Source organism: Gavialis gangeticus, unplaced genomic scaffold (assembly GCF_001723915.1).
Source record: "Gavialis gangeticus isolate Ggan-Ray unplaced genomic scaffold, GavGan_comp1, whole genome shotgun sequence".
NCBI classification, from domain to species: domain Eukaryota; kingdom Metazoa; phylum Chordata; order Crocodylia; family Gavialidae; genus Gavialis; species Gavialis gangeticus.
In genome coordinates this window covers 100,882,327-100,894,846 of record NW_017729025.1, presented here as the reverse complement: position 1 = coordinate 100,894,846, position 12,520 = coordinate 100,882,327, and the positions used below count along the sequence as shown (strand labels likewise).

Below are 12,520 nucleotides of genomic sequence, written 5' to 3'. Positions count from 1 at the left end.
AGTCACCTGACCCCCTATTATAAACCTCATAGGAGGACCCAAACTCACCTGGAGCAAGCATGTGGCTAGTCTGCAAGTGGTGCTGCAGCCTGGTTCTTTGGCTGTGGGCACCATGGATCATGGCTAAAAGCCCAGGGACTATAACACCTACATTAATCTTGGTTTGGGAAGACCTGTTTCCTCTCACTTTCCTTCCCACACCCTGCCTACTGTAGCTACATTTGAGGGCACAGAATTTGAGACAAAAACATAGTGGGGAGAAGCTACGAAGTAAATTGACCTGACATCTAGTACCTTAATCAGGGACACAGATTGAAAATGAAACTTAAGTCATGTCTGTGGTACGTAGCAGAGTAGTGATGCCCACGCTATTCTGGATGGGTCACCTCTTGATCTGAAAGCAGTGTAGCTCTATCTATGCTAGTGCCATACATGAGTTAATTTGCATAGGGGAGGATAGATTGGGACTGCCTCTGAATTTGGAAAGAAGACTAGGACTGGGGTGAAAGGACTGAAGGGTAGAGAGTAGGACTGGCTAGATGTCTAGAAAGGATGGAGGTGGAGGCAGGGGTAGCAGTACAGAAGGAACAGGACAGGGCATGAGGAGATGAGCTTGGAGCAGGGAATAAGTGGAAGAATATCCAATGAAACCTATCCTCATCCAGAGCCAAGACTGGAAGATTCCTACTTCCCAAGTTTCCTAACTCATGCCATTTCTGAAACATGTGATGTGTCTTTAATTTATCTTTTGTATATAATCACATTGTATGTTACAACAATTGCAAGGGGGTATGACATGTATTATCATATAACATGAAGGGAGATAGGACACGGATGGAGAGGAATTTGGAATGTCCACAAAGCAATGGTTATTATGCTGGGCAACTCATACATGAGTAGTTCAGTATTGTGCTTTTGTTTTTCATCACAAAAAACGCAGTCCATTAGCCCTCCTCCTCTTTTGATAACCAAGGGAAGAGCAATTTACATGCAGGGGTTAAAACTAAGGGGCTGTGGAGGAAGAAGATAACAGCTTCCTTGGACTCTTTTTGGCTTGGTTAGGGTCCTCCACAGCTTCTGTTCTCTGAGAGGTGATGCAAGAGGCTCCTGTCTCATTCCCATTCTCATCTACTTTAACCATTATTTATATCTATTAGATTTGCAATAGTCTGCCAAGTGAAGGTAATCCCATTGCTTGAATCATTCCAGGGGAGATTGGACAAAATATAGGGGAATGCAAGGAAGAATCTTTTGTTGGGTAGGAAGATTTAGGTGACCTGAGAGGCCTCATCCATCTCTAATGTTCCATGATTAGAGTTGATGGAAGGGACAAACATTCATCTCTGTCCTGCATATGCATCCCCAAAGCTCAAAATAAAATGTTAGTGACCCTAAATATATTACAGCTCCCTATTGTGAGTTACAGTGGAGCATCAGCTGAAATAGAAGCAGGCAGTGGATGGTTGTTGCCTATAAGGGCAGCACTGTTTCTGTCTAATGGAAAGGAAAGTTGTTAGTAAAAAATGTCATTGAATCATTTTTGATGACTCATGGTAGTCTGTTCACTGGCATTTGACACCTTCCATCTGATGATTACCAAACACTTCACAGACATGAATGCATTAAAGTATATAATACTCCCAGGCAAGGTTCCCTCTAAGGTGTGCACATGCATGGCCGCGCACAACTAAAAGTGTGGCTGCGCACAGTCTTTTCAAGGCCGCGCACCAGGAGAGGTTGGCCCAGGCTCTGCCGGCTCCCGGGAAGTGCTCCACTCCCCGGCCCTGATGCGGGCACTTCCCTGGAGCCGGCAGAGCCCACACCAGCCGCCCGCTCCAGCCTCCCCCACATGGCCTCAGGGAGTGAGGAAGCACGTGGCGTCAGGGCCCAGCAGCGGAGCAGTGTCCCGGAGCTGGCAGAGCCTCACTGGGGCAGGCAGCAGCTCCTCCCCAAGGTGAGGCTGGCACGGGTGGCTGGCGTGGGCTCCTCTGGCTCCGGGGAAGTGCTCCACTCCCCAGCCCTGATGCAGGGGAGTAGAGCACTTCCCTGGAGCCGGGGAGCCTGCACCAGGCTCTGGCTCCAGCCCTGGGCTGCCAGCTCCAGCCCCTGACCCCTGGCTGCAGCCCCTGGCTCCCAGCCCCTGGCCTCCAGCTCCAGCCCCTGGCCTCCAGCTCCAGCCCCTGGCCCCCAGCTCCGGCCCCTGGTCCCAGCCCCTGGCTCCCAGCTTCCAGTTCCAGCCTCCGGCCTCAGCTCCAGCCTCGGGCCCCTGGCCCCAGCCCCTAGCCCTCAGCCCCCTTCAGTAAGTGTCCCACACCGGACCGAGGCGGTGCACTCACGGACTGCTGCTCCTTAGAGGGAACATTGCTCCCAGGGCCAGGAAACCATCTCTCTTGCCTATTTGAAGGAACAGGACTTAGAATGTTAATGGCATTGGTTTCCAATGGGTGGTGTCCAGAACTGCACAATGGCACGTTGTATGTGCAAACAGCAGGAGTTATGCCACTGCTTACTCTTTTCCTTTAAGTAGAGCAGAACTTGCAGAGGTTCATAAGCTTGGAATACATAACAGCCATAGGTGCATGAACCACTGTTGTGCAGGGATGAAGTTTGTATGTGTATGTATGTGAAGGCACATATTCACCTGAAAATATATCCCTAATTAAGTGACACAAAATCACATGGCAAGCCATTGTCACAGCCAGGAATAGAAGCTAGTCTTCCTGATGCTTAGTCCCTCTGTTCTAACCACCAGACTGCTACTGTCTTCATGAATACCAAGTGCATTGCATGGGATGGGTATATGTGTATGTTAGGGCTGTGCAAAGCTAGATAGCCAATTCGGTTCGGAGGAGATTCGGCCTGATTCGGCAACTGAATCTCCTAATCCAAATTGAATCAGGAGACCAATTAAAAGCTCAGAATTGAATTGGAAGCCTCCGAATCGACTCAGAAAAGCTTTGGCACCACTTCGGAGATTCAGCCATAGACCAAACAGGCAGCAGTCCTCACCATGCTGGACACAGCTGCCTCCAGCTGGTAAATCCATGGTGGTGGGCAGAGGGGGGAGGCAAGGGGAGTGGGAGGGGGAGGGAGGGATTGGGGCTGGGACAAGCTGCCCAGCCAGGGAGTGGGGCGTGGGAGGAGGGGTGGAGGGGTATGAGTTGCAGGCAGTTTGTCCCAACCCCAGCCCCAATCCCTCCCTCTCCTCCGCCCCTTCTCTCCCTGTTCCACCCACCACAACAGACTTACCAGCTGGAGGCAGCTGTGTCCAGCATGGTGAGGACTGCTGCCTGTTTAGTCTGTGGCCGAATCTCCAAAGCTGCAGCAAATCTTCAGATCTGATTCAGCCGAATCGAATCAAGACAGTGATTTGAATCTCTGAATTGAATCGCTGTCCCTCTGAACTGGCCAAATCCAAATCTGAAGTGAATACTTGCTACTTCATGCAGACCTAGTGTGCGTCACAAATCAGGCTACCTGAAACTTAGGCCCTAGCCTTCAAAGTTCTGGTCTCAGATTTTTCACTTCCATTTGTTTAAATTTACAGTCTAAAGTATTCACTTCTCCAGGGAAGGGCAGGGTGTTATGAGGAGGAAGGCTGATACCAGTGTGCATGATAGAATTTAATTTGACGTGGTCTGGCATGACAGTAGCCATTCACCAGCTTGCTGAAAGCTAATGGTATTTGCATTTTGCTGCCTAGCAAAATAAACAGTGTGCTAGCTCATGCTAGCCGGTTCATGGGGAGAGCACAACAGGGAAGGAGGGATTGTTGGTACACAATGCTGTAGCACCGTCTTGGTATTTTATAGAGATTAGCTCATGTAGTTGTTAGAAAGACACTGTATTCTATCTTTTCTTCTAAGTCCTGGATGAGTTTTATATACTCTGGCTTCCTGTGAAGTGAAAGCCTCATTCCCCAGAGTTGGATGCACCATCAGGCTCTAGAGAAGGCATTTGGGATGCTGGAGCTGTTTTAGTCAGAGGAGAGCAGAGAAGCAAGGTGAACAGGGAAAGTAAGAGAAGGAGGAACTCTGTAAACATGAAATAGGCCCTTGATGTGCCAGCTTTGTATCTGAAACCCATCTGGCAGTGGGAATGAGATCTAGCCACAGTGCTGGTTCATAGAGGAGGACAGATACATGGTTGTTGTGTACGTGTGCTCTTCCTCCCTTTCTGACCACGGGGGAAGTGACAGAATCCGAGATGACTTACCTCTACCTCCTACCTCGCAAAAGGCCCTTGACTGACAGGTGGGTCAGTGACTCTACAGTAATTTTCTGAGCACAGTGTTATCCTACGGTAAATGTGAGTTAGCCTTCATCCCAGTGAAAATGATGTGACCTGTCCTGAATTTACTATGCGGTAAGAGCATGCATGCAGACACTTACCATGGAGTAGCAGACAGTGTGAATTCACACCATCTCTTGCCTTCCCATAGCTTCTTTGCATGCTCAAATCGCAGGCCTTTTTCCTCTCCAGCTTCCTGATAACTGTGTCACTATGCTCTAGTGGGTGCATCTACATATGCTATTAAGGTGCTGTGATGAACTCCACTGCAGTTTGTGCTGGTGTCAGCTGCTCATGGGCACAGCGTCTGCATGTGCAGCTTGGACCGCAGCAGTTTGAGCTGGGGCAGAGCAGCCCTGGGGTTGACAGTGGATCTGGGGGTTCAGCCCCAGGCTCTGGGTAGTGGCTTCGGATGCTGGAGGAGCTGGCTGGGGCAAAAGGGTGCTATAGTATGGGGCTAGCCAGCAGGCAGCCCCTGCACTTTAGCACCCTGGGACCTCAGTCAGCCCCTGTCACCATCTACAGGTAAGTACTCCACTGTAAGATAATACTGTCCCAATCAGTATTATCTTATGGTGGAGTTTATTAATTTACTGTGCGCTAATACCAGCGTACATGTAGATGGTGATACTTTACTGTGGAGCTATTTAGTCAACTTTGCAGTAAAGCATGCATGTAGATGCACCCAGTGTGTCTAAACTATGGCTGCTAAAATAATTTTTCCCTGCAATTTGACCATAGAACCCTCTTTCTTAGTAGACAGTTCTCCATTCACAACTGCATTAAGTTAAAACTTCTCATCCTCACCTTGCAGGTGACTGGTTCAGCCAACTATTTAGATCTAATCGCGTCCACATTTCTTTCCTTTCACTCCACTAGAAGTGCCTCTTTCCATTCTGGCCCAAGGCACAAAGGTCAGGGAAGCAAATTCACCAGCCAGGCAACACCTTATAACAGGGGTGGGCAATTATTTTGGCTGGAGGGCCACTTAATGAGTTTTAGTGACCTGTCAAGGGCCACATCTGTCTCTTTTTCTGTCTCTGTTTCCCTCCTTCTAGAACCCGGCCAGAGCTGTAGTTTGCTATGAGCCCCAGCACTCAGATGTTGACCAGATGGGGACTTCCAGTGCAGTGGGAGATGGCAGCATCAGCTGTAGGCATAGCCATCAGGTTCCAGCACCCCAAAGCAAAACCTGCTGGTGGTGTCCACAGCTGACACCACCGCTGCCTGCCTGGCACAGCAGAAGCTCCTGCCTGGGCCCAGAACTGATGGCACTGGCAGGTTCTGAGTCTAAGCTCCAGGTGGGAGCTACTGCTGCACCAGGAGGGCACTGGCATCAGTTGTAGATGCTGTAGGGGGAAGGAGGGGTTCTGCACCAAGGCTCCTGAACCCACTGACGGTGTCCACAGCTGATGCCACTACCTGCCTTCCTGCTACCGCTGAAGCCCCTGCCAGGTCTATAGCTGATGCTGCTAGGAGGAAGCGGGCCCTCCTGGTGCAGTGCAAACAGACTTCCCTGCCCACCTGGCACCATGTGGTAGCCAGAGCTGGCACTGTTGGCCACCCGTGGACCATATCCAGTGAGTTGGCAGCCATGGACCAGATCAAATCTGTTGACAGGCTGCATCCAGCCCATGAGCCCACCCCTGTCTTATAACCTGGCTGGTGGATGCTATCCTTTTAGAGCAGCAGTAGTGAATTCAGAGCAACTTGGCTTTGCTTCGTACCTCGCTTGGGAGATTCCTCCTTCTCATCAAGTTTCAGACCATGTTGTGACCAGCTACTTGGGCTTGGCCTTGCGGGGGTGGGGGGGAGAGTAGGGAAGAAGATAATCCCAAGAGGGAATTTGCTGGATTTATTCCAGAGGAAGTTTTGTATTTTCGTTGCGTCATATAGATGTGTAAGGACATTCTAACCTGCATAAGCAGAAGTGACTAAGTGAAGGCTGCAGTCTGCTAGCTCTTGATAGTATGGCATGCAGTTCTGGTATTTTGTTGTTTATGTTGTTCTATTTGTTCCTGATAGGTCAGCCCTCCTGGACACACCATCGGGGTGCTGAGGATCCTGACTGATGCATGCTTACCTTGACCTGACTTCTGGAAAAGAACAAGTGCTGCTCTCAAAGTTTGCTAGTACTGAGGTAAATGAGGTAGATGACATATCTGACCCTGCGGGCTCTGAGATCAGGCTTTGGGTGGCTGTTAACTACACCATTTGGGGATGACTTTTTCTCTGGAGTGGCTGCATTTCTGATTCCTACCATAGCTGTTGGGGAAGATTTGCATTCATAGATTCATAGATGCTAGGGTGAGAAGGGACCTTAAAGGATCATTGAGTCTGACCCCCTGCCAGTGACAGGAAAAAGTGCTGGGGTCATGTGACCCCAGCCAGGTGCCTGTACAGTCTTCTCTTGAAGACCCCCAAGGTAGGGGAGAGCACCACCTCCCTTGGAAGCCCATTCCAGATTCTGGTGGCCCTAACCGTGTAGAGTTCTTTCTGATGTCTAACCTAAACCTACTCTCCATCAGCTTGTGGCCATTGATTCTGGCTATTCCAAGGGGTAAACAGAGTGTCCTCCTATTCCCTGCTCTCCCCCCGTCTGTCCTCCCCCCCCCCGGTGAATTTGTATACTGCCACAAGATCTCCCCTCAGTCTTCTCTTGCAGAGGCTGAAAAGTTCCAGGTCCCTCAGCCTTTTCTCATAAGGCCTTCCCTGCAGGCCTCTAACCATATGAGTGGCCCTCCACTGGACCCTCTCAAGGTTGTCCACATCCTTCTTGAATTGCAGTGCTCAGAATTGGACACAGTACTCCAGCTGCGACCTGACCATTGCTGCATAGAGGGGGAGCATCCCCTCCCTGGACCTGCTCACAATGCACCTACTAATGCATGACAAAGTGCAGTTAGCTCTGCTAATTACTTTGTGACACTGATGTCTCGTATTGATCTTGGAGTCGACAATGGTGCCGAGATCTCTTCCTGCTGCTGTGCTGCTGAAAAGGTCATCCCCCAGCCTATAGGTGTGCTGGTGATTCCCTCGCCCTAGGTGCAGCACCTTGCACTTGTCCTTGTTGAACTGCATCCTATTGTTCTCTGCCCACTTCTCTAACCAGCAGATGAATTTTGTTTTAAAGAGAATTGAATTTTTGGGGAGATCAAAATTGTTCATGAATTTAAGTGACCTTGGGCATATATTTTCTAGTGGGAAAAAAAATGGGGAAAAAATCCAGAAAGTCTAAATACTGCATTTTAATACTGATGAAACAAAATGTTTTGTGTTTTTCCCCCCATTTCAAACCATGTTTTTTTTTAAATAGATGTAAATCTAAAAGAGCATTTTAAAAGGGTCCAAACACAAATAAAGTATTCCACTTCAGGTGGGATGAAATGTTTCAGGTTGATTGACTCAAATTACCGTTACATTTCCTTCCAATATTTGTTTGTCTGCTTGGCCTCAAGAACCATCACTTGCATCACTCTCATTGTGCTGAATCAAGGAAACTGGAGCTACAAGACAGGGGAGGGGCGTAGTTCCCTAGTTTCCAGCTAATGCAACATTGCTCCCTGCAGTATTCTCCTTAGCCTTGTTTTAAATTATGGGATTTCCCCCGTTTCCCTGAGGATACTAGTCCAAAGTCTAATAGAATCAATCTGCTTATTTCCCTCTTAACCCCTGACCATGGCAGGCACAATTAGTTGTTGGTGATGGGAGGGTTTGGGTTTTTTGTGTTGTGAAGGCTGCTCATGCACACAGCTCCCTGTTTAAAAGCACCACAGGGTTGCATTGTGTGTCTCGTCTAGCAGGTAAGTTTATAGTTTTGTGTATGTGAAAGACCACAAACTTACCTGCTGTCTGTCAGATATCGTGTGTCTGCCCATAGCCACTTGTCCACCTAAACTACTGTGCTCTGCGTCACAAGCCTTTCAGAGTTCTGCTCAGTAATATGGGAGCTTTGTCACCTACCTTTGTTTATGGCATAGAAAGGCAGAGAATAATGTAGTCAGACACCAGGAGGGACAGCATCAAGGAAGAGAAATATGTTTTCTCACACTGCAGACTGGTTGGGCCAGTTTTGTCTCTGAAGCTGAAACACTTCTTGACTCCATTTAGAAGCTAACATCATCCGTTTTGACATTGTTGAAGGATCTCCCTGTGTCTCCCCCCTTCCCCAATACAGTGGCCTTTCTTAGATGAATGAAGTCAGTGGCCTCTTTCAGTGTAGAAACCTGGAATAGCCCTAAATAATCCTATTTTGGTTTATCCAAAAAGGGCCAAGGAAGGATCATTTTCTGAAGTCCTCACCAGGTTTTCAGACAGTCAAACAAAGGAGGGGACTTGCCTTTGGAAAACAGTTCCAATGGTAGGGAGGTTTTGCCTGCTTGTCAGTCCCCATTTTCCCTTTCCTAATTCTATCTTTTATCCTTTGGGTCCCTTTTTCTGTGCATGAGGGGAAAACAGTCCTTTCTCTCCATGGAAGAACAGCAACATTTTACTCTTTGTAAGTCTGGGAGCATCTGGGCCAGATTGGTCAATAGCTTGATCAATCACACACTTTCAGAAGCTCCTGGGGATTAGGAGGATAGGGCCTGACTGCATGGGAACACTGTTGTGAGATAAGTGGTGGTATGAGTTTAAAGTGCAATGGCTATTCTGCAGTAATTCCCCTGGTGAGCGCACACATTCTGATTCTGAACTAGGATTGCCTTTTCAGATTTTAGGTTAATCCATCAGTAGGGGAACTAAATGGGCCATGTGAGGCACCAGTTCTGGCAGCACTCTACCTAGACTCCTGGCAGCCCCAGGCAAACATTTAGTATCAGGCCCCTCTTTGCCAAAGATAATGATAATAATAATTTTCAAATTACCATTTTTGGGCCCCGGGCAGCCGCCTGGTTCACTATGCCTGTGTCCGGCTCTGAGCTCTGGGAATTGACTTGGAGGGGCACAAAAATAGCACCTGCTGCTGTTGCTGGCCTGGTGCCACTGGTAGAAGCCCGGCTGCTGCCACAGCCCTATGCGCCGTCACTACCAAGGGCAAAAAAAAAATGCCCAGCTGTGTCTCTGTAATCCACTTCCATTTAAAAACACATTTTTAGTGTGAATCAGGCATGTCCTCATTTTGAAAAATATGGTATAGTTATCATACTGAGCTGTTTTTTCCATGTAGCAAAGCCTAAGCATTTAAATGGTGATCTCAAAATGATTTATAGACCTAGTCAATTTAATAAATTCTGTGAAATTTTACTGTACTTATCAGAACAGTATTTCTTAAGCCTGAGGGATAGAGTTACATAGATTTAGTATGTTTGGAAAGAAAGAAGGTTTGTCTGTTAAGCCCAAAGCCAAATTACCCATTGTTTTTTAAATGCTGTAATCACTTATAATTTCTCTTCAGCTGTTTTTTCAGTGGTCTGCTGCTTCATGTCTATTTGTAGTACATTTTAAAGGAGGAGAAAGTGGTGACTGAAGCAAGGTGTAATGATCCATAGAGCTTTACAACATCTGCAGCTGGCTTTTTCCGTTTCTGCTTTCCTTGACAGACTCAACTCCACCAGGGGTTTCAGCTATCCTGGGAAGAAGAATTGGGTAGTAGATGTCACATGTACTCTCAGACACTCTCTCTCTCTCGTACATTTATCTTTGTGCTGGCTTTTAAAAGGACTGCATTAGAGTTGATGTTGTGGAGTACAAGTCACACTTCAAATTAAGATCCTGGGGATAGTCCTTTCAAAAGCTGCATTTCTCAAGCTGGGAGCTATTGACCTCTTTCAGTGCAGACACACAACCGAAAGGAAATGGGGGATGAGGGCCGGCAGGGAATTTTTTGTTTTTACTTCACCTCTCAGGCTGAGCTATTGTTTGACCTTCCACGCAGGGCTCTGCTTACCAACAGGAAAGGAAGCATTACACTAAGTTCTTTTAGAAAATTGATATTTACTGTCATCTTCTCTTTGTGATATTTGTTCTGCTTTTGTGCATGAAATATATGGACAAAAGGAATCAAAGTGGATTGTGCAGTGCATATACCTGCCTTGGTATATACTGTGGATTTCATCTAGATGCTCTAGTTGCAGTTTACTAGATCACACTAAGTGAAGAAAATACTAAAACTCAGCTGCAGTGTTAGGGGCAAAAGTCATCAGTAGTGATCCTGGTTTTCCCTGATAAAAAATCACAGATTCTCTGATTAGAAGCTCAAAAGATGAAACACTGACACACACGCGCGCGCACGCACACACACACACACGTACGTATTGGTTGAACACAATGTCTTATTGATATATTTACAATTTTAAAGCAATTTGGAAGCCTACCAATGCCTCAATAACTATAATAAAATAAATTCTAAATACCTCTAGCTTTTGGTATTTGGTTTTGGGATGTTTATCAGAGAAAATCTGAACTTCCTCTGTCTCCTTAGCTCACAGAATGCAGCTCCAGGCACTTCACTCCCAAGTCACAGCCTCCCAGCCCTGATGGTGCCCCTCACTCCCCTCCAGCCCTGTCGGAGGGGGCCCCCAGCTGCCAGGGCTAAGGGGCCAGGGACTTGGGTCTGCATCCCCCCGCCAAACCCTGCTGCCACCCAGGGGAGGTAGCGGCAGTAGCTGCTTCAGTGTAGAGGAGTGTTGAGCCCAGCTCTACCCCTCTCTTCCTCCGCCTCCAGCCCCCGCCTCCTCCCACCATGGCAGCACAGCTGGAGTGGAGCTGATGCGGGGGGGCATGCAGACTGCCCACTGTGGACTTGGGCGGGTGGGGAGGGAGGGGTTTGGCTCCACGCTTCTGCGTGCACTCCCAGGGGGAGTGCACGCCCTCCTCTCATTCCCCCCAGTCCCTTGCAGGCTGGAACTCTGTTCTTCAAAGTATGATTGTGGCTGCTCTCTGAGCAATCCTGCACTCCTTAATTTTGGCTGAACCTCTGGAGATTTGTGAACAGAACTATACTCTTTCCAGTTCCTAGATTTAGCCCTTTCTTGCTACAGGAAGAGTGCCGCTGTCTCCCAAGAACTACACAGTTATGCTTCCAAAAAGAGACGTCACTCACAGTAAGTGGTGCAGAACAGTGACCCCTCCTGCTCCTCTCTTACATGAGGAATGAAGTAATCGACAATTTTTGACATTTAAGCAATCATTACTGGGTATCAGAGTTAACACCCATTGAGATAAATGGGCCAGTTCATCTCTCAATGTTATAGTTGCAGGCTCCCTGCAGGTTTCAGACATCCTAGCATTGGTTACACTCAGCTCACATTATAAGACTTTCTTTCCAGTGCTGACACCTAGAGAATGATATATTAATTTATTTTATATTAATGAAAGATGCGACTAGAGAACAAGAGTTATTTCAGTGAGGTGCCTGTGTGTCGTGTGGGCACATATCGACTCTGAGCCCTGCTCTGAACATTCCCTTGATCAACTTTCATAGACTCTTCACTCCCCCTGTTAGCAACAGCTGATGCCGTGGACCTGTTTAGGATGGGCCTGATTTCCTGTGGAACTGGGAGCTCACAGGCATTTAAATATGAGTTAATAATGAGGAAGTAAATTGGAATTAGAAATGTCCTTATTATCAGCTAGAGATAATGGGTGCCTATAGCCATGCTGTGGGGCTGCCCCAATGTGCTGTAATTACTCGAGTCTGCTGGAGCGTGGTAATTACCATGCTGCAGCCAGCCCCTGCATCTCGTGTATTAATGTCCCCGCACTTCAAAATGGCAGTGGGGCACTTGAAATAAAGCTTGTCAAATGAGCGTTAGTTCAAGCACCCCCATCACTATTTTGCTAATACATGAGATGTTGTAGCACTTTAATTAGAGCTGTTCTTGGAGCCACTCCAATTAAAGCACCCCTCTCCCACCCTTGGAGCATGTGTAGAAGTGCCTAATTATTCTAACGCTCGGGTATTAACAAAATCCTACTGGGTGAAGTCTTACCTTAACAGGCTGTGCAAACAGGTGCGCTTGCCTGCTGGCGCATGAGTTAGCGCAGAGTTTGCGCAGGAGGGTGCGCGGGAGGGCCCAAGACCCTGCCTGCAAACCCCCCAGGGTAGACAGTCCCAGCCATAGTCAGCCTACCAGAGGCATGACACAGCTGGGCATGCATCACATCCCGAGGGTCCCCCCCCGGCACCTCAGAGACAACCACCCAGACAAAGCCCATGGTTCCAGGCTCCATGCAGACAGAGCCCCTGGCTCTCGGCTGCAGGGGCTGTCTGTCACTTTTTCAGGCTCTG

General features: G+C 48.1%; 1 protein-coding gene across 6 annotated transcripts in view; it reads left to right on the top strand.

Annotated features, from left to right (window-relative positions):
* TSPAN18 (tetraspanin 18) overlaps positions 1 to 12,520 on the top strand; it is a 268,022-nt gene that overhangs the window by 139,949 nt on the left and 115,553 nt on the right. For 2 of the 6 annotated variants that reach the window (XM_019519348.1, XM_019519349.1), the window contains exon 3: positions 6,316 to 6,430. The exons of 3 other annotated variants lie outside the window; for them this stretch is intronic. The gene's annotated coding sequence lies outside the window, so the exon portion shown is untranslated. The remainder of the gene's footprint in view (positions 1 to 6,315; positions 6,431 to 12,520) is intronic. One more of the 6 variants, XM_019519351.1, reaches the window with a different exon arrangement.